This window comes from Microcebus murinus, chromosome 24 (assembly GCF_040939455.1).
Source record: "Microcebus murinus isolate Inina chromosome 24, M.murinus_Inina_mat1.0, whole genome shotgun sequence".
NCBI classification, from domain to species: domain Eukaryota; kingdom Metazoa; phylum Chordata; class Mammalia; order Primates; family Cheirogaleidae; genus Microcebus; species Microcebus murinus.
In genome coordinates this window covers 9483200-9505141 of record NC_134127.1, presented here as the reverse complement: position 1 = coordinate 9505141, position 21942 = coordinate 9483200, and the positions used below count along the sequence as shown (strand labels likewise).

Genomic DNA, 21942 nt, shown 5'->3' with positions numbered 1-21942 from the left:
CCTTTGTGGTTTGTATCCAGGTTCCATCCCTAAATTACTTTCATCATTGTTAAATACAATAACTTCTGTGTCTCTCCTTCCCTCTGTAGATATTTGAAGAGGTAGTTCCAAATGTCTTCACTTCCATGGCTTTTCTAAAATTGATGCTGATTGGCTGAATTTCTAAGTCAAATACAGTTTTTTTTCCCTCCCTTAACTAAACAGAAGAATCAAGCAAAGAGACAAATAGAAGATGTCAGAAAACACATTTATTATTTTTAACTGATTTTTCATTTCAAATACTTTCATGTAAGTGGAGGAAAAAATGGAATTTATTTTCAGAAGTACTCCAGACTGAGAGTGTTTTTAAAAATCGTCCTGTTTATGTACACATTTTATATGTCATATCAATTTAACTCTTTTCAAACCTTTCTTTTCCACCTTCCCAATAACAGCATATTTTTGGGGGTATGTTGGATTTTTCTCACCCTAAATTGGTAAATGTAAATGTGTTTCGAAAGGCCAGTTACCTGTTCTTTCTTCCTCTGTTTTCAAAATCATTCTTTCCTTAGGAATGACAATAGGTGCTCACTGTTAAGGGAAGAATTTGAATCTGGGACAATCAATTCATTCTGTTAATTCATGAATGTAAATTTCATACATAACATTAGCAATGAAGCTGAAAACTATGGCCTTATATCAAAGGATTGATACAAACTTTTAATTTAGTATCCATATTTATTCATTTGCTGAAATAATTTGAAGAAGAATATAATTTGTCATTTAAAAGGCAAGGCAACACATTTTGTTTGTTTTGTGAATGTAGGTTTTCTGACACTGTTAAATAGACATTCTATAGATGGAGGTGAGTTTGGGACTTACTTATTAATCTATATTGATTTAATTCACCATTTGTTTATTGAGGAAGCTTGGTGTTCTGCATTTGTGAATTCCATTAGGGTATAAGGTCATCATAGCTGCACTCTAGAAAAAAAAATACACTCTTTGTTCTGATTGTTTATGGGTCCATTGTCTGAGTTGCAGTACCAGAGATTATATATTTATTAGGTTTACTCTATTTAGTAGTAAAAATTCCCAAGCTTAAATTTGAGTTGCAGAAGAGAAATATAAATAGTCTCTCACAATTAGCCCATTGTTTAAAAAGAAAAACACTCAACAAAGCTTTAACTTCATCCTCTGAAAACAAATGCAGTTGTTTTAAAAGTATTACCCTAGGGCCAGTGGTGAATAGATCCAATGAAAATAAAAGGAAAAGAATTAATAAGAAGGTGATGAGGTGAATTGCAGATCACATTCTTTTTGCTGACTTGTCTTTGGTCTTTCCAAATCTTGGCTGTTTACTATGATGGGTCTTTGAGGACGTGTACATGTTAGGCACTTCATAAATATTTTCTGTTTATACACATTCTGAGTATCATTGTTTGGCTTTGTTTTTTAGATGCATGAAACTTAGAGTAAATTTGAGGCAGCAAATGAACAATTTGTAAATCTAGACATAGTGAGAAGGCAGTTAAGAATTCTGTTTGATGAAAGAGAAAGCGAAAAAGAGAATGATATTGTAGGAAAGTTCACTAATATTGTCTTTATGTGAGAGTAAGTAATTAACACTACTGTTGACATTCTCATCCTTGGATAGTGGTAGGATACTGGCTACTTCATGCAAAAATGAGGTAAATATCTGTTTGTAAAGCTGAAAACTATCAGAGGGGGGGGGGAAGAAATTGGCCACAAAATATAATGGAATTCACCATAAGGCCACCCCAAATAGCCGAAGAATTAAAAGTACTTTGTTATAAGATAGAGATGTCCCATTTTTACTGTAATTTCCTGGCATAGGCTTCAAGGATAACATTATATTGTAACACTAGAGAGGTTGTCTTACAAATAGGTAAGTATAAAAATCAGATGACCTATCGAAAAAAGTCATCCTTTTACTTGTCATGAACTATAGAACAGAGTTTTGCTTTTTTTTTTTATCAGCATGATCAAATAAACTGGACGGGTCATATAACACGTTAGAACGTGCCAACATTTTTTTAAATAGAAGAAACAGATGTCATCTTCTTTTGTAAACTACATCCTGAACATTTCCCATCCTGACAACTTCATAGCATGTATGAACTCCCACTCCACCCCCCTTTCCCCTTCTCAAGCCAACCTACCAAGCTGCGTGTTTTTAATCACTTTCTGTAGCAATCAAGAAGTTGCCATCAGAGAAAACTGTTCCACTGCTTCTTATCTTCCGATGCCTGTTCTTGCTAAACAGATTTCAGATAAGAGCAACTGGCAGTAAGTGCCCTTCCCCAAAACAGAGGTCAAAATGCTTCTATTGAAGCCCTAGTAAATGGTTTTGGAAGGCATTTGAAATCTTAGTCATATTCAAATTCAAAATAAATATTTTTTTTTCAGAAATTTCAAAGTTTTCAGAAAAAATTTCTACTTGGAAATAAACTGTCATTTTTATGTAAAATCTAGAAGTTTTAGAGGACATACATGGTAACTCTGTGTTTATAGTGAGAAAGAACATTTTTAACTGAAACAAAAAGACCTTTGAGCTTTTGGGGGTTGGGAAAGAACTAGGAAAGGAGAAAATTAGGGGTTTACTCTGGTGGTCCTTGCAAAAGCAAATGATAATATGTCCATATCACCGGAAGGGACTTCAGATGGGTTCTTAGTATTCTGCTTGTAAGTCTGTTTTTGATCTCTGCTGAGGAAAACTGTTCCTTAAGACATTTTTTTTTTATGACAGCATTGTTTCAGTATGACACCAAACAGTGTTGGAAAGTATGACCTAGAATGTGAAAAGGGAAAAGATGATGAGGGCAGACTGCAGGATGGCGTGACAGAGGCATTTGGTTTCAGTTCCTGAGTATGAAGCAGAAAAAAGGTATTGACTTCAGTTAAGCAGACTCTGCCCTTTATAAAACTGCGAAGTATCACATAAAAGACCACAGATCCATTTGAACAAGTGCTTTCAAAAATTGTGCTAAATAACCTCTGATCCTCTTTAGATTATGAATGGTCTGCATAACTGCACACAATGAATGAACGTAAGAAAGAGCTGGCATTCGACTCCTGTCTGGTAAAGAACCCGTGATCCTGGGGTGATCGTAGCTTTTCAACATATTCAGCAGCTACTTTAAATTAAATGTTTTATAGGACTGAATGAAGCTCCATGACGACACTGCCTACTTTCTTCTCAATATCATGTCCTGGTGTTGTCATAATTCTTTCATCCGAATTTGTCAGAATTGTTTTCTTTCCTACATGAATTTTAATCTGTGTATTTGTCATTGGCAATTTCGCATGGTTGTCGTTCTCTGTTCTCTTTTTCTCTTTCTCACTCCATGAAACAGGACTCTTTCCTCCCAACTATGTGGAGAGGTTTTTGAAATGACGACACTGTAGAGAGAGAAGATGTCAATTATTTACAGACGTTGATTCTATATTCATAGCTGTACTAAAGGGTGTGGTTTTCCAAAAATAAAGAGAGTGAGAGTGACTTGAATATCCCTTTCCCATCACCAGGATGCTAAGAATTTAATTGAGGAGCAAAGTTAAATCAGAAAACAATTAGGGAAACAAGCAACAGCAAAATAAGCTCTGTGACATTGAAGTAGAAGAGAATAAAATGTGTAGAGAAGGGGTGAGCTCTTTTATCTACTCTGGGATCCCTTCGGTAGTACATGTGGCTTTAACATGGGCAAGACTTAAAAAAAAGGAGGGTCTTTCCAGGAATGACAATGCGTAGACCCTGGGTTAACTCTGACATATATCGACTCGACTCACAAAATAATCAATAATTGTTTCTATATGTGCTGTTGGGAAACCACCCAGTACATAAAAATATTTTGGTAAAAACTTTTAACATTTCAAAAGTGAAGTCCTTATAGGGCTATTATTGTTAAACAGATTGCAGAAGATGAGACATTACCATGAAAGCAATGGGTACAAAAGTCATTTGGATGAGAAAAGAACTAATTAAAATAAATTTCTTACATAGTTAAGTCTACAAGTATTAAAACCATTTGTGTAGAATCCCGAAACATATGCTTCTTTGTGGATTTTAACAGACATTTTTATAATTAAAAAAAAAAAAGCATACACCTGATTTATGTTGTAGTAGATTACATTTTCCAACAGTGGCCATGGTGATAAATCCCACCCCACCTGGCCTTCTTACAGGTGATGTTGACACTGCTCTGTTGAGAGGTGGGGGCTTTCTTCTCTTGTCTTGGGTATGGACCAGGCTTAGTGGCCCACTTGAGTCCAGTAGAATGCAGCAGAGCTATGCTAAGGCAAGGTCATAAAAGGCAATAGAACTTTCATCTGGTTCTCTTTCGGGACACTCTATCTTAGTACCCAGCCACATGTTGTGATACAGACCAAATTAGCCTATGTAGAGAAATCCCACGGAGAGTCCCACACTGAGAGGACCTGGGGCCTCCCCATCCCTGACATTCTGGCTTAAAGCCTTGAAATTGAGTCTTCCATTGGTGACCCAGACATCCTGGATGAGACTGGTGATCGCCGGTCTGAATCGTGCTCTCTGAATTCCTGACCCACAAAATGGACTAGCAAAACGCCACTCAGTTATTGAGTAATTTGTTACATAGCCATAATGATGCCATAACGTACCAGTCGAGTTTCCATACTTAAGTTGATACTGGCTCTAGATAGTCACTTGAGAATTTCTCTTTAATATACACATAAATAACTTCATTTTCAAAAATGTGTCTGCGTGTCTAAAAACTCAGTTTCCAAATAGTGGACTAGTCATTTTGCCAAATTTTAGAAAACAGTTTTTAAAAATAGCTGTATCCCTGGCATAGGGTACAATTTCCTTGGTTTTGTTAAGTGCTCAATAAAATAGACAGTGCCGATGGCCACATGAATGCCCTGCAGTGCTGGAACCTTGACCATAGCTGATTCAAGGGCTGAAGAACTGACCCGTGGGAGTCAATCCATGGACTGGTTTGTGCCCCCACTGAGAATCTCTCTCCTAAGAATTTGAAGTAAGAGACTCAGAGATTGAGAAGTAAGACAGTAGGTGTCACCAAAGCTTGTGAAGATTACCTAGACCTGGAGTGGACTTCACACAAGCAGAAGCAGCTTGTCTGTGGAGAAGACTCACAGGACAGTAGTATTGAGAGAACACAGAACCCCAGGGAGAGAAAGTCTAGTTCCCAACGCCTTGACTGTCATTCTTGCTTTAATAATTCTGTGAAATTTCCTCTGAATCTTTTCAGTAAGCTCCTTTTCCACAAAGAACTATTTGACTGGCTTCTTCACCTTGAAGCCTAATAATTTCTGAGGCTACAATAGGGGGGAATAGTTGGAGTGTGTTGGCGACACGAAAGACTCTGGGTCTGGGAACTATGGAGTTGACTCATCTGTAAGGAGGTTCTGCTTCCTACTGTGTGCTATGCTAGGTACCAGGATTACCAAAATGAACGACAAAATCTCTGATGTTGCAAAGTATGTATGGGGTGGTAGGTAGATGCGGGTAGTGTTAAGAATGGGAGGAGATGACACAGGGTCACAACTTAAGTTTTGTCTCCTAGGTTTAGGAACTTAGACTTAATTCTGTAGTCCATGCATTTCCTCTGGGGCATATCCCTCCCAAGAGATGGAAAAGGGATGCTTACGGGGAGGTATTGGAAAGTCTTAAGATACTGCAATATCTTAATTTCAATAATGATATTTCAATAATGTTTAATAGCAACGCTACCTGATAAAACCTTAATACTTTCTCTTTTTGAGGAGAAGGGGTAATGCAAAATAGCTTAAGAAACACCTGCTGTATGCAAGCCAGTCTGTCAGCCTCCCTCCCTCCCTCTCCCCTCCCCCCTCTTTGTCTCTCTTTCTCCTCTCTCTCCGCCTCTCTCCCTCCCTCCCTCCCTCCCTGGTGATGAGAAACCTCTGCATGTAGAAGTTAAACAGCCATAGGAACACATGCTTTTCTATTTCGGGAAGAACTGTGGCTATAGTTTTGGCAGAAGTTACAATCTGTCCCAGTAACGCTGCTCTCGTGTAAAAGCGAATCATTGTCGCAGGGTAAGGCCTCTGGCATAGGGCAGGACAGAAGCATTTTCATCAGTCCTTAGTAAAAATGATCAGTCCTTTTTCGGGGACAATGACAGTAAGCTTTATGTTAGTTGGGGGCCTCATCTGTTGCCTCAGACTATTTTGTGCCGCTATAACAACACTCGAGACTGGGTAATGGGCAAGTATTGGGTCGAGGTTCTAGAGCTGGGAAGTCCAATATTTAGGTGCCAGCGTCTGGCGGGGACCTTCTTGCTGTGTTATAACATGTCAGAAGGCATCACTTGGCAGCAGGGCAAAGAGAGGGCATGTGCGTGTGTGAAAGAGAGAGAGAGAGAGAGAGTGTGTGTGTGTGTGTGTGTGCGCATGTGTGTGCAAGAGGAGACAAGGTCACCTCCATGCTAACTCCTGCAATGACGGCATTAGTTCATTCATGACAGCAGAGCCCTCATGACCTTAAGGCCCCTTAAAGTTTCTACCTCCCAGTAGAATCACAATGATAAGTTTTAACATGACTTTTGCAAGGGGCAAACATTCAAATGATAGTATCTGTGAAGTGCATGGATATTTACATCTTTTCTTTCTTAGGTACGATCACCTTTTTAAAAAAAAAAATTTTCCTTAAACCAGAAATGTCAGGGGCATGGTGAAAGAAGTCATTTACATTTTCCAACATATATCCTCTTTGTCCAGAAAAATCAATAGATTAAGACAATTATTATGGAAACAACTTGAAATATCTGATTTGCTAACTTCTAAAACACATGCATATTCCGAAAAGTAAAAGAAAAAGCCATCAAGATTAGTTTTGGTTTGATCTGTTCATATGTATGACAGCAACATGAAAAAATATGTATTGTTTTCAGTGTGAAAGGCCTTGAGTTTCTGGAGACAAAGGCTTCCCTTCTGAGATAATCAAGCATTTATGTATGTTGGTGTCACTTTGTTAGTTAAAGCACATTGATGCAACTTTTTTTTAAGTTTGTAGGCAAAAATATCTGCTGAGGGCAGTGTCTCAGCCATTGCACTTTAGAGGGAAAATACTTTATTAATAATGAGTACAGTTCTGCTCTTAAGTTTATGTTCCCTTGTTAAATCATTCATTGTTTCTCTTTGCGAACAAAGTGGCAAAATCAGTAGGCTGCGCCATGAACCCAGTTGGAGCAAACTGGGTTGCTTGTTGAATGGGGACTTTATTCATTTTATATAAATCATTTTATTTTCATTCTTTACAGGTTATTGACAAGCATTATATTAAGTTAAAAATGCTTGACATTTAAGTGTTATTTTATACATATTTGGAGAACATCAACACCTAGTAGACACTCATAATTTCTGTTCATTGATCAACTAAGCACAATGTCTTTGCTTTTCGGCAAGTAGTTAAAAAGATCAGTGGTTAATAGACATACAATGGTGAAAATCTGTAGAGAAAATTGAATTTGTCTGCTGTTCTGCATATTTTAAATTGTTTAGATGATGAATATCATGGATAAAGAATTAGTTGTCCTACTACATCCTTGAAGCAGTGTCAAATACCCTGAGTTTCTGGAGGCAAAACTTCCCCTTCTGAGAGAATTGATCTATTATAGATGTTGTCACTGTGGGGGGAGGGTAGGATGAAAACTTACCTGTTGGGTACACTTAACACTGTTCTGGTGACAGGCTCACCAAAAGCCCTGACTTTATGAATTATGCAAGGTAATCTTATATAACAAAAACCTTTGTGCCCCCTTAATAATTTTAGATAAAAAAAATTTTAAGAGAGCATTTTCTCTCAACCATTGGTTCATGGAATTCAACTTCTTTAAGAAGATGGGGGAAAAAAGAAAATTGAGTCATATTCTTGGAAACCAATATGGTAACGTCTTCCCTATTTTATCTATACTTCTTACAGAAAAATATCATGGGATTATTATGAAGTACTCAGTACCGAAGCAAAACAGAAGTTAGTTGCAATAGTAACATAATACTAGTAGGTCCTCCAGCAGGACCTACTACCAGTGAGTCCATACCAATACTACCAATGAGTCCATTGGTAGTATTCACGTCTGTTACCTGTTTCCCTCCTTTGTGACATCAGTTTGTGCATGACAGAGGCAGTACTTACGAGGAGTTCTTTGTGAAGAGATTCTGAAGGTTCAGATGGGGAATGTATTCATTAGGCTCTTGTGGGGTCTAAGCTCTGTATGGAGAAGGTTCCAATGAAGATAATTCCTCTTGCACATTGATTCTGCCTTCTGAGTGACTCTGCACACCTCTCTTTGGCTTCTTGATCAGGCTCGGGTCCATCTTGCACACTGATATGATTTTTAGTGGCACTCTCGACCCCAACTCAGCCGATTACGTACGCCATTCATTGTAGGGTAGGTAAGAGCTTTGGAGTGAGATGGAGCAGACTTTGAATGTCACCTCCACTCGGGCCAACTTAATTCTTTTTCAACCTTAGTTTTTTCACCATTCTCATCCCAAAGGTTTATTTGAGAATTAAAAGGGGCAACATCAGTAATTGGCCCAGCACAAGGCCTTGTGTATAGTAAGCACAGAATTGGCATTAGCTGTAGTTGTGATTATTATTGTCATATTCTTTCCTATAATGATCATCATTATCATGAGCTAGAATACTTCTGCATTTTACCCCTTCGTGTCATGCTAGTAGAGGACCTGGCTCCTGTTTCTGCCTATGTCCCTCCATCCTCCTGTGCCCTTTAACTTATTTGCATCTGTATTTAGCTATTCATTGCCTTGTAACAAATTACTTCAAAAATTACCAGCTTAAAATCACTAGCATTTATTATCTCCTAGTTTCTGTGGACCAGGAATCCAACAATAGCTTCTCTGGATGGTTCCAACCCATGGTCTCCCATGCAGTTGTGGTCAAGCTATTGGCCAAGTCCACCGTCTTTGAAGATGGGACCAAGACAGGAGGATCCACTTCTAAGCTCACTTATGTGGCTGCTGGCAGGAGACACCAGCTCCTTGCTATATGGGACTCTATATGTGGCTATTCTTGACATGGCTTCCCAAAGAGCAAGTGACATGAGTGATCAGCAAGAGACACCAAGCTGTGTAGCCTAACCTCAGAAATGACAAACCATCAGTTGTATTCTGTCAACATTGGAATGACGTATGAGGGGACAGGACAGGGCATGGAAGTAGATGATTGGGAGCTGTGTTGGACGCTGCTACCATAGCTGCATCTCTTGCTAGAGTTCGTGTTTTTGCAGCCTGCCATCGCCTCACCTGTGATCGATTGGAATCACTGCCTAGATTTAAAATATCCCAGTGTATTCTTTTTCACATGCACTCTAGCTTTACACCTCAACTTTCATTCTGAATAGTACTTTTAAGAAAGAATTATCTTCCCTTTGAAGGTGAGGAAAAACTCCCCAGTGTATAAAAACAAAATAATCATTCACCATCTCTTTCTACTGTGTGACATGCAGTGAGATTTAACTTCATTGCTTTGTTAGAATATTCTATTCTCTGTGGAGGGCCATGTATTTTTTTTTTAATCACTCTTTCAGCTTCTGCCACAAAAATAAAAAATGGATCTCTGTGAAGTTTGTCAAGTGAAATGGACACAAATATGGCTCAAAGTCTAGAAGGGAAAAAAATGAAGCTACAGTCTCAGACTGTGAAAAAGAGATAAGTTAGGATAACACTTATAGGAAACATGCCCAGGGAAAGGATGCCATTCTTCAGGAGGGAAATGAAAAAAGTCAGAGGATAAAAGTATGGAGCAAAATGCTTAGGGATCCCAATGGGAGGACAATTCATCAACTCAGAGCATTTTTATGCAAAATATTTTCAGCGTTTTGGGGCCCAGTGACTATAAGGAAAACCAGGTATGCACAGAGCTCTATGGTGTGAAATCTTTTGGGGTGAGCTCTCCTGAGCCTCTTAAACAGAAATGCTCTCCAGCTTAAGCGACAATGAGAAAATACGAGCTCCTGATGGGACAGGCGACACAGGAAGATCAAGCCTGAAGCCATTTCCTCAAGGAAAAGACTGAGACTCGATAATACTAAACTGACAAGTCCAAATAAGCCTTCAGGCAAAGCAGATGGTACTTTTTTTTTTTTTAAAATACACACACCAATCTCAGATTTCCTCAGCCAAAAAGCGTGTGTGTTAGTTTGCAGACTTTTAAAAAATCCTAAGCAAAATTATGTAGTGCTTGGGAGTTACACAAAACCAGGTTTGAATCTTGTCTCTGATACCCAGTAACTGTGACATTTTGGAGCACTTACCTGGCCTCTCAAAACCTTCATTTGCTCATATGTAAGACACAAATAAACCCTGACAGGGACATGCAGTAGGTGCTTTGTAAATTCTAGCTGTTCTTAAGAGCGAACATTTTTTTTTTCCTAAAAGAATTTGATATTTGTATTTTGGGAGTTAGAGTTCTAAGTAGAATAGGGAACTGTGTAAAAAAAAAAAAAAAAACTTACTAGGCTGAACTGAAAAACATTAAACTCAATCCTCCTTTAGCTACCATGACACAATCAGTACTCAATAAATTCCTTTGGATCGATTAACTTTTAATTGCCCATGAATGTCCTAATTATTTCTATATTCTTGGTCTTGTGACAAAGAGTATCCAAACTGCAGACTACTTGAAGACAGGGACGTGTCTATTATTCAACTCTTTATACCTATTTGTTTCTAGCACAGAGCTTTGTACATAGGAGATATACAGCAAATGTCTGTTAATTTAGCTTGAAAGATACATGGGGAGTTATTACAGTCTAATTCTGGAACTCATGTCCCATTTTCCTTTCTGTTTTCCTACCTCACACTCATTTTAGCCATGCCTGTGTGTATTTGAAACCCTAGATCTCCCAAAAAGGGTACAAGAATCTTGTGAAGCCATTTACTTAATTCTTTGATTTTGATAACTTATCCAGACTTGGTGACCCTTCTCTGCTCATTAGCACCTCTCCCTGTAGGTGTTGAAAAATGGTTGCAATGGAAATCTGTGAATTCTTAAGCCCATATAAAATTTTAAGCATAGGAGAAAAGCATGAGATAGTAAGTCAACAGGAAATTGATCAAAAGTACTGCTTTTTCCTTATCTACCTCATCTGTTTCCAAGGATATTTGATAACTAAGACTTGACATTACATCAGTTCTTTGGAGAATCTTGTTAGGGCTCCACTTGTACATAGTCTCAAGAGGTGGCACTCACTGGTAGCAGGGGTTTGTGGATATAAGGGCTTTTAGGTACATGTGGTGGCTTTGTCACTCTGAGCTGACTCCAACAATAAATACCTACATTGAAAAACGCCAAATCATATCTTTCATGTCCAAAACTTTCTGTGGAAGCTGTTGGCAAATTGTTGCCAGGTTTTCAGTGACTTGTTCTTCATTTATACTTCATGGGTACAAAGCACAGGTTTGCTTGAACAACAAATTAATTTGCCAAAATGTTACATAAATATCGCCAAAATATTATATAATCAAAATATTGTATAGTATGTGATACTTTTTGTATTATATATTTGCATTGCTAATCTGCACATTAATTTTAGTGGTGATTCAATTTATAAATATAACAGAAATACGAGAAAAGCCAAATCAGTTTTCCAGAATGGATGTGAAATGGGGTGACCTATTGAGTCTGCCTTCCCCTCCATTCAATAATTATGGATTGAGTAGCCATGACGTTCTGAGACCTTTATAAGTATCTAATCTTTTGATCATAGAGAGAGGAAGGTAAAGTTGGTCTTCTTCCTGGAGAATCTCCCAGCCCAGTAAAAAGAATCAACAAATAGTTGGATTGTAACCCAAGCTTCAACTGTAGGTGATTTCTCCTGTTAGTGTGTGTTTGGTATCCTGGTTAGTAAAAAGTTACACTTAAGGCCTTTCATCATCACGAAGATGGCATTGTTTGTTTTTGATACCCAAAGTAGGAATTTAATTCTATTTTGGAACACCAAGTAATCCTAGGGCCTAATAAAATGTATCTCTGCATTTAGCTCATCAAGAAAATGTGCTCCATTTTCATCAGTATTTTTTTTAGAGAAATAAAACAATAATACTGGCTTCCCATTGGAAGGCATTTTTATAGTTTTTAGAGGTTTTCAGCTACATTATTATTTTTTTTTACTTGAACTTTCTGTGTGCATGGAGTGGGGAAGGCATGATGGTGACGACAACAGGTAGGCTTGGGGACATTTGGAAGCTGGAGCCTTGCCCATGCCCTCTTAACTGACCTCAGGCATCTCCACACTCATGCATGGCAGTCACCTACGGAAACAGTCTACATATGAGACAGCCCTGAAAAAAGTCAAGCTAGTGCTTTTCATCTAGTTGGGTCAACATTTATGTAAACACATAGTTAAAACTGTCCACTATAACTCAGTATTATGTCTTTGATTTGGAACTGCTTATTTCTCAGTGATATTCTTAGCTGGATGTGTCTGTGCTGTGTCTTTGTCCCTCCTCTTTATGTGTGAGTGCCGCAGAGTGCGACTGTTTCTAGAAACACTGGAAATAGACCCATGGCCAGCACAAAGGGTTATGGGTGGCAGTAGCCGTTAGAAACCTTGATGAAACTTGCCAGGAGTGTGTTTTCTGTCCAGCAGTGCCTTCTACATGTCACAGGGAGAATCCTAATGAGCCTGTTGCTTTTCTTGGACCTACGTGAGCACTTACTCTTGGTACTGTCGTTTGGTGATTCTAACATTTTTCCCTTAAATGAACCTAATCTGCTCCAGGCACTGTTTTTGGTGTTGAGGAAGAAAGTGAGCATGGCACATGTGTCATTTACAAGATTAGTTTCTGGTGGAAGAAAATGGGCCATTGAAATGTAAACCAGAAATCAATGATCTAATTAATTGCAGATTGTGATAACTGTAAGAAAGAAACAGAGTGCCCTGATGAAAAATTAAAAAGGCTGGCTTATTTCCATAGAGTGGCTAAGAAGGTCTTCACTTCGAGGAGATAGTGTTTAAACAGAGTAAAATGATGACAGTGCCTCAGAGGAATGTTCCAGGTTACAAGACCGAGCAGAACAGAGACTGTGAAGCAGGAGAAAGCTGTGTGTTTCTCTGACTTCTAGTGAGTCTGACCAAAGCAAAGCGAGGGAAAGAGAGAATGGGATGGGATGAAAATGGAAACAGAGGCAGGATCTAGATTATGCCAGACTTTGAGACCTCTAGAATGTGTCCAACTTCTATTCTAAATGCAGTGAGAACTGGTTCAAGAGTTTTCAATAAGGCTGCAAATTAATCTGAACTCTGTTTTTAAGAGATCATCCTATTTGATATGAGTGGAAGAGATGGGAGTTAGGAGGCTCCTGGGGTGGTCCAGCAGAGAGGTGATGGTGGGAGTGTGTCAACAGTTCCACTTTGGAAATATGTGACATTGGAGATGCCCAAGTGACATCTAAGTGGTAGATTTCAAGTATTGCATATAAAACACTATTGCATATAAAACACTAGAGCTCAGAGAACTCTGGGTCAGAGAGCAGATATTTCAGAGTGTTGAGGATAGATGTGATATGTACATCTCTAGGGATATAGAATAAGAAGTTGGGCTAGGACCAAACCTTGGGCAACTCCAATTTTAAAGATAAGATATGGAAAAAGAAGATAAAAAAGTACAACTGAGGCGAAGTCAGCAATGTGAGGGGTGAGACGCAAGAGTGGGTTTGTCAAAGAGAAGAGATGTCTTGAGAAGAGAATGGCTGACTTGAATGCCACTGAGATGTCAATGCGGGGAAGGCAGGTGTCCAACAGGACTAGCCTCGTGATTATTGCACCATTCAAGGAGCATGCATGTCTTCCTGGATTTTGGGTAACATTTCTCTTTGCCTTTCTTTACTTTGTTGCCTAAGAAGGAATCTGAGGACACAGGCAGGTTGTCAGCCCTGGAAATGAATGTAAGTACTGCGTTCCCACTGCCTTTGTCAGGCTTGCTTGAGTACTTGAGTTTGGAAACATTGTGAAGATACCAGTTGTGTGTCTTACGATCATGAGAAAATAATGTTCAAAGGGTTACTCAAGGGGTATCATATTTAGACATGGGGTGGGACATCAAGTTAAACAATCATCTGTGGAGACTCTTGATTTGTGAGGTTTTCTGTTAGAGTTTGGCCATTGATCTGTGACATCCTGTTTCTAGTTAAGGAGAAGCAGCATTGAACTAAGAATCAAAAACTTGGTTTGCTATCCCAGCTCCATTGGTTACTAGTTGCTCAAACTCGGTCACTTAACCACTCTGAGCCCTAATTTCCTTATCTGAAAATGGTACCTGATAAGCTAGTTGTAAAGGTTCAAATGATACAGCCTTAAGACATGGAAGAGGAACTCAGTGAACGATAACTTATTTTTATTAGTTTCATGCATTGGGAGGGCCAAATGCCATCATGCATAGAAAGTGTAAAACACTATAAATAAAATGTGCTTGATGTGTTTGTGATCGAAAAGTTTTTTGTCTGCTTTTTAATTTTCGATGCACTGTGTTACTTTGGGACAGATCTATTTACTATCTAGGAGTTGTGGGCGAGTTGGTGGGTCGCCAGGGAAGATGACAGCTAGCAGAGCTTAGGCAAAAGAGCAGATGTACGTGCAGGTGGCTGGCAGTGTGGAGACCCAGGAGGCAGCTGCTCTGAGGATAAAATCCAGGGATTCCTGGGCGGGGTGAGGGAACATCCGTTGGCAAAGGGGAGTGACCTGCCCCTGAGACGTTGGATGTGCAATGCAGTTAGGATGACTCAGAAAAGTCTGCCGAGTTTTGGAAACGAATGTTCCTTTCTTGGTCTGCAGTAAAGGTAGAAGACTAGGATGGGATTTGCCTTTTATTCGGGACATACTCTTCATAAGAGAAGAAGAGAAAGAAAATGATTTCAAATATTTCAGTGGGCACTGTGAGGTTCTCTCTCCTGCCACCTCCTTTATTTAATTGTCCCTCCAGAGAGGAAAACAAATATCCACGAAGCTGAAAAACCTACAACTTTGTCATATCTACTGCAGAAACACTAAGATATAAACCTAGCTTCCATTATTCTAATTATGATTCTAAGCCTCACATGTAGTGCTATTTTTTTTCCTTTTTAAAAATATTCCTAGGTTGTGTCTCCATATCTGAAACTCACCTTTGTGCTATAATGCTATTTTGATGATAGGTAGTTAGCGACCATCTACTGGGCACTTAAAATTAATCTCTGTAATAACCTCTATTCAAGAGTTTTATCACTTAATTTAACACAAACCCTTTGGAAAGTGGGTTTTATTTCTGGTTTGCTAATTGGGCACTGAGGTTTAAAGAGGTTAAGTACTCTCTCAGTGTCCTGTAACTAGAATGGAGAAGGTCCATGATTTCAGCCTGGGTTTGCCAGCCTCCAAAGCCCTTGCTTGAACCACTGTGGTATGAAACAAGCCCCATTCCTTAGATCAGAGCACCCACATTTACTGTGTCCTGTTTATAAATTAACAGGTGCTCTCTGCCCCCTTTACTGAGGTTTTTTTTTTTCAAAGTGGGATGAAAGAAGGAAAAAGCATTTCTTTCTTTGCAAATATTTTCTCATGATCCTTAGTAAAAGAAACCCCAGAATGAGTACTTTTATCCTTATCTTGTAAATGAGGAAATTGCTTGGAGAAGTTGAGGAATTTGCCCAAGTTCATCATGCTTATTTATCTCCTTTTCATCTTATGCTGGGCTGTCCAAGATTATAAAAAAAGAATAAGACAAGGTCTCTGTTCTCAAGGCCCTCGTAGCTTACTGGAGAAAACAGAAAACTACAATAAAATAAACAGAAAAATAAACAGAAAATTACAATAAAATACGATGGTGGACAGGAGCAAAATAACCAAAGAAGACAGCCTTCAGCCTTTGGTCTTTCTCCTCCCCAAACGTAATTACCCACCCTTTACACCATGGTACCTTCCAGAATTAGTGCATTCTATCCTGCAAGAATCTGCAGGGCAGCCAGAAACTCAGTTTGTGCCGGAAAGAAGTGGCAGAGAACAAAATTATATTCAGTTTTAAATATCAGTCGTTAATTTTCAAAAATATCATTATCATCTTAACTGGATTTTCCATTTTCCTTGAGCTCTAAAGCAACGCTGAGAAGGACAAAAATGTACAAGGTGGTTTCATTTAGCAAAGAGGGAAAAAAAAGCCAAAGTCCACCAGTACAGCATAGCAACACACTACTGGAATTCTGGCTAAAACATCTCTCATCCCATTTCTAAGGATTTACCTATTTCACCAAAGAGGGTGTGACCTCTGACCTCTTGGAGCTTTTTTTTTTATTACTATTCCTCAAAGAGGAGTCTTATTTAAAGGGAATATCCTTCTTGGAAAAGATTTTCTTTCCCATTCACATGTTTATGCATTCATATATATGAAAACGTCTTTAATGACGTTTTAGCCACTGTGACTCAGATATAATTAATTTCCCTTTAATATGCAAAGCTCCAGTAAATACTCATAGCATTGTAATATGTCCTGTTTTCCTCTCTCAGATTTGCACAAGTTTTATTCTTTAAAGTGCTGTGCAGCTGTTTGATTTCACACTAAAGAACTTTGAATTTCCAAATAAAGAAATCTTCTGATCAGTTTTTCGAAAATGACTGCTGCCTGAGTTTCAACATTTGAGAGAATATATATTGAATTTTGGAAGTTAGTAGATGCAGCCATTTACCTTATGCAGACATGAGATGTCTAGGCTGTGTCACAGTTTGATTTCCAGTCCATTATAGATCATCTGTGTGGAGTGGTAAATTCTTGCAGATTTGAGACAAATTAAAGAGAAATTTTAAAGGATCCCTACATAGTGTTGAGTTCACTTTTATGAAAAGAGTAGCAGTTAACAAAATTATTTATTTAAAACTAAGACCACTTTATTCCAGTTTGGATATTCATTATTTCATCAAATAATCTGTTTTTCAGGATTTTCTCAGTATATGTTATCTTTCTGGTTAGAGTCTTGCATTTCAGAGATTTATTTCTTAATACAGTTTAATTATTTGGAACCTGGAATTAACGGGGTCAGGATTTCAGATCATGCAATATATTTAAATATTTGGCTGATGATATTGTCTTTTTGGTATTATTTGCTCCTTTCAAAAATCATCATATGCTATAAATTATTAAGAATTGCCATAATTATCAGTTATGTACATACTAATGATGTCAAAATCATTTATTTAGACTATTTTTCATAGTTTATTGGATTTTCAAAGCCATTGATTTTATTCAAATCTTTCATTTTACAAAGTAGCTTAAAGTCACTTACTAATGGAGAGTAATGAGATATTTTAAATGACTGTTAGACTTGTAATATCTACTATTCATTTGGGGCCGGTGATTCAAAAACTCTTTTTTTCTTTAATTTTCATTAAACACACCTCTACTTGAAATACTGCTCAATACCCAAATAATTGCTTACATTGCATATAGTTATATTTGCTAAGGGCAAAAAAGCTAAGACCATAAATTATGATGGCAGGAACATGGTTTGCTGACAGAACTCTATAAAATATTGTTTTCTTCCTCATGTCAGCTCCGGTACATTCATCTCTACTTTAATTCCTTGGGGGATCTTGTGTAAGTTAAGTTATAGTTTGAGAAAACATCCCCATCACACTTGAGCTCTATCAGCTTACCTTTTCTGACTGGCCATTTTATTTCTCTGAAACAACTGAGAGTCATGTCTTAGCTGCAGTTGGATTAGCAGTGGCAAAATAGTTATAGGGAACCTAAGTATTAGTAGCCAGGAACCAATTTAGTTTAAATTGGATATTTTGTAATCTTTCACCTGTAATACTGCAGGGTAGTTATAAAAAGTACACAGAATTCATCTCTATAAATAGATGCTCATTTTATATCCTTTACAAGCTGTTTCATAGATTCCTGCTCCAAAGAGGCCATTAGTAGCAATGACATGATTGATAGACTAGGTTATTACGTTTAGCAGCTCATTGGAGATGACATAGTTTGCCAGTTTAATTTACACATTTTTCTACTATGTATATTATGCACAGTGTTTTTAATATTGTGGAATTAGATCTTTGGTTAGTACCCTTTTCTATTATAAATACTTTTTCTGGGAACACATTAAGTAGTAAGGATGTTTTTAATAAGTATTTCTTAAATTGGTGGTCCTCACTACTAACTATATTCTGAAATTGGCACTAGTATTTTTTATTTACTTCCAGCACATTTCTTGGGAAATGGAAGTGTCCAAAGAAAGAGGAAGACATTAACTGATTATACATATTCTTCTAACAGTTTTGAAATCCCCTAAAGAGAAAATAGGCCAAGAGACAAAATATACTAGAACAGTTTGGCTTTATTGTCTAAGAGTATGTTCTCATGGAAAATTGCATTATAAGCCCGGTACATTTTAGTCTTTTCTTTTTATCATTTTCATCCTAATATTTGTTATATTGTTTGAAGAAGGGCAGAACATTTTGTTAATAGCTTATTTGAATACTTCATTTTACTTGTACTTTCCAACCAAATAAAATGTAGAAAGAAGGAAAGGGTTGTAATTTTGTTTATTGTTTTCGTTTTTTCTTCAATTTAGCGTTGAAATATTAACTACAAAAGAAGAGTAATATTTTCATAGTAAAAATATTAGTATGGAATTCTGTATTTTGAAAACGTGCATGTGTTTGTGTATTTTATGATAGTGGCAATTTATTTATTTATAGGAAATCTTGTTTCAAATAGATTTTAAGGGGGCGGCTTTTAAAATTTGACACTTTACAGAAATGTACTCAATTAGTTAATATAGAAAGATTTCAGGTGGTACACGGATGATTTTTAGTTAACATGATTTAACACATCAGTTCACGGTGCTGTCTGCACAACATTAAACATTTTCAAGGTACAAGGCATTTTGCTACTTCTGGAGTTAGGATGATGAGTAAGATGGTTCTTGCTCTCCAAGAGATTTTAATTTAGAAGGAACAAGGTAAGTATACGTGTCCATGAGATACAAAATGGAATAGGACGTTTGTCTTATAAGCAGTACTTAGTGCCATGGGGTAGAGAGAAGAGGAAAAAAACAAACTCTTTGGGTCATTATATACATGCGCCTTGTTATTTTCCACTTGAATTAAATTGGGCTTTAGTAAAGCTAACCTAATAAGAATATTTCGATAATCAAATATGTGATCAAAATTTGAGGACCATTGTTAAGGTGGCATTGGTGATCAACACACACAAAAAAGGAATTCCAGTCGAGCTGGTGTTTTGTTTTTATTTTGCTTAGTGTAGATTAGAAGAATTGTGACGCCTGCACTGTTAGTAGCACTTTTTCAAAGTATACAAATATTTTAAATTACCATCGCCAACTGGAACTACCTTTGTGCTTTAAGCATTAAAAAATATGATGTACGCATGTGTTCTAAATAAAACCCAGTTTAAGCCGGAATACCTTAATTCTGAAGGAATGTATTGATCGATGTTTTTAGATGTAAATAATCATTAATGCATATATGGTATGTTTCCTTCAGTGGTGCCGAAATCCAAAACACATGGAGTTGTTTGGCATGACTGCATTGCCAAAAATTGTGATGTGTCTCTGATACAACCCGGTTTGTTCTGAATAACTCCAAATGGTTCTTCAGACTTGCTCAGGACCCATCTGGCTCCTGGGAAGCCTTATGTTACCATGGCTATGAGCCCAGACTTGTGACAGACTGCCTGGGTTCAAGTCCAGACTCTGCTACTCACTATCTTCATGACCTTGGGCAAGTTACTTTGCCCGTCTCCCATCTGCAAAATGAGGAACATTGTATTACATACCTCATAGGGTTGTTATGAGGATATTCTAAGATGATATAAGTAAAAACCAGCTGTTACAGTGTTTGGTAAGCACTAAGGACTCAATTACTGGTCATTTAAAAATAAGCTCTGTCGAGATACAGACAAATATAAAAACCACATACCTGCAAACATTCTTCCCACAATATTACGAAAGCTGCTCTCAGGTTTTTATACATCCTAGACGTAGATGATATATCGGTCCTACTAAATTTACAGAATAATTTTTAGATAGTTATTGGGAGATCAAACTACGTGGAATTTTCTGGTACAAAATTAGATAATACCTCCCCACTGAGGCCTACAGTAATGCCTCCTAATGACCCACTACTAAATATTGCTTTTCTTTCATATGTGAAATGCATCAATTCTAAAAATTTGGGAACATACGTAATTTAAGTGCAAATCTCACTAGTTCCTGAAAGTCACCGCGGTATAATGGATAATCAACCAAATCCATCCAGCTTATAAAGTCTGTCGGCTAGAAAGATGTGGATCTCCACTGTACTGCCCCAGTGATTGGAACCAGTTCACTGAAGCACTGTAGCTGACTCCTAAACCCAGCCTGCAGGATAACCAAGGAGGTTCTTTTTCATAATCACACACAGGCAATGTGCTAAAAACCTCAAGAGATAGAGGGTTGCTTGTACAGTCTATTTTCTCATATGCATGCACACACAGAGATCTTGGTTATTTTAATTTTGGCAACAGACAAAAAATTCCAGACAGACTGTGGGCATCCTAAAGAATCCTTCCCTCTGACCTCTGCGTGGATCAGCAGACTGTGATCTCTGCAGAAATTTAGGATTAATTGCAGCAACGGAAAGAACCTCTCTGAAATCTAAAATGTAGGCTTGGTCATTAGTTCATTTCGCATGCTGTGAAAACTATATTTGGCATCATTAACAGCTGCTTGCATGAAGTGTTCAGCACTAAAATATGATTGGTGAGCACTCAGAATTTTATTTTGTGGTATTGCTTGCAATTATGGAGATGGTGATAGATCAATTCCCATCTCATCTAAACCCTAAACTGAGAAATAAAATGGTCTATGATAGGCATGTCCCTTCTATTTGAGACTTTGCTAATCTTCCTGGTTTGTTTATTTATTTATTTATTTTTAGTCTCTAAAGAAAAAGAAATTTCTCTTTTCAGCTGATGTTTGCCTGAATACACATCCCGGTCATTTACTATTTTCCTAAGAGATTGAAGCAGTGATCTTGTTTTAGAATATTTCCTTGGAAATATTCTAAAGCCCTCGAATTTTTCTGCTGCTTTATAACAGCATTCTAATGACCTCTTGACAAACCCAACTTTATCAGAGCCGTGTGAACTTGGCAGAGTAGGGATAGGAGACTGGCCTCCAAAATCTTAACATGTTGATAATCACTTTCTTATCTATCGCCTTGATTGTTACTATGGTGGCTACAGTAGTCAAAAAGCAGAGGCAATGCATGAGCTATGATAGCACTCAGAAAGTCTGTATAGACCTGTGATAGTATATGAGTAAGGTAACAGGAAAAAAAAAAAAGAATAAAAAAAAAGAAAATCCTTGGCTTATAGGCTTGTAGCATTTTCCATGGTGTAAATACTCCCACCATGATTATTTTGAGAATAACATATCAACATGACGTCACTCAGTGTGAAGTTGGGAGTTGGACACACAATATAGAGAGGGAGATGCACACAATATACAATTATCAACAATATACAATACAATATACACTCACAATATATAACATGTGATGTACATGCAATATACATTGATGGAACAGCCCTAATTTGTTTTTCTCCTTAGTGGGTTATATGGTGAAATGATTTTAACCTACGTTTACCTACTAGATAGATATTATGGTAAAATATATGCCAGTGTCCTTGTTAAAATAAAAACTAAGACCTCTGGGTTTACCTCTGTGATTTGTGACTTTGGCCCATACGTGGATGTGATAAACTGGTCCAACAAAGAGGAAAGAGATGAAAGATGGTGCTTCTAGGCAATTAGCTTACTGGACTGGGTAGGGAAGAGACCAAGTTCTAGTCTAGATTGCCATTAGTTATCTAGAAGGTTTTGGACAATTTTCTTCACTCAGTAGTTCACCATTCATCAAATAG

The 21942-nt window shown here is 37.6% G+C and overlaps 1 protein-coding gene and 1 long non-coding RNA gene across 2 annotated transcripts in view; both read left to right on the top strand.

The window, feature by feature from the left end:
• NRG1 (neuregulin 1) overlaps window positions 1-21942 on the top strand; it is a 1019909-nt gene that overhangs the window by 234129 nt on the left and 763838 nt on the right. The gene's annotated exons all lie outside the window — the stretch shown is intronic.
• LOC142864130 (uncharacterized) overlaps window positions 1-21942 on the top strand; it is a 62682-nt gene that overhangs the window by 6174 nt on the left and 34566 nt on the right. Inside the window, exon 1 of the long non-coding RNA XR_012914708.1 lies at window positions 1-21942. This exon is cut by the window's left edge and continues 6174 nt beyond it. This is a non-coding gene — a long non-coding RNA (uncharacterized LOC142864130).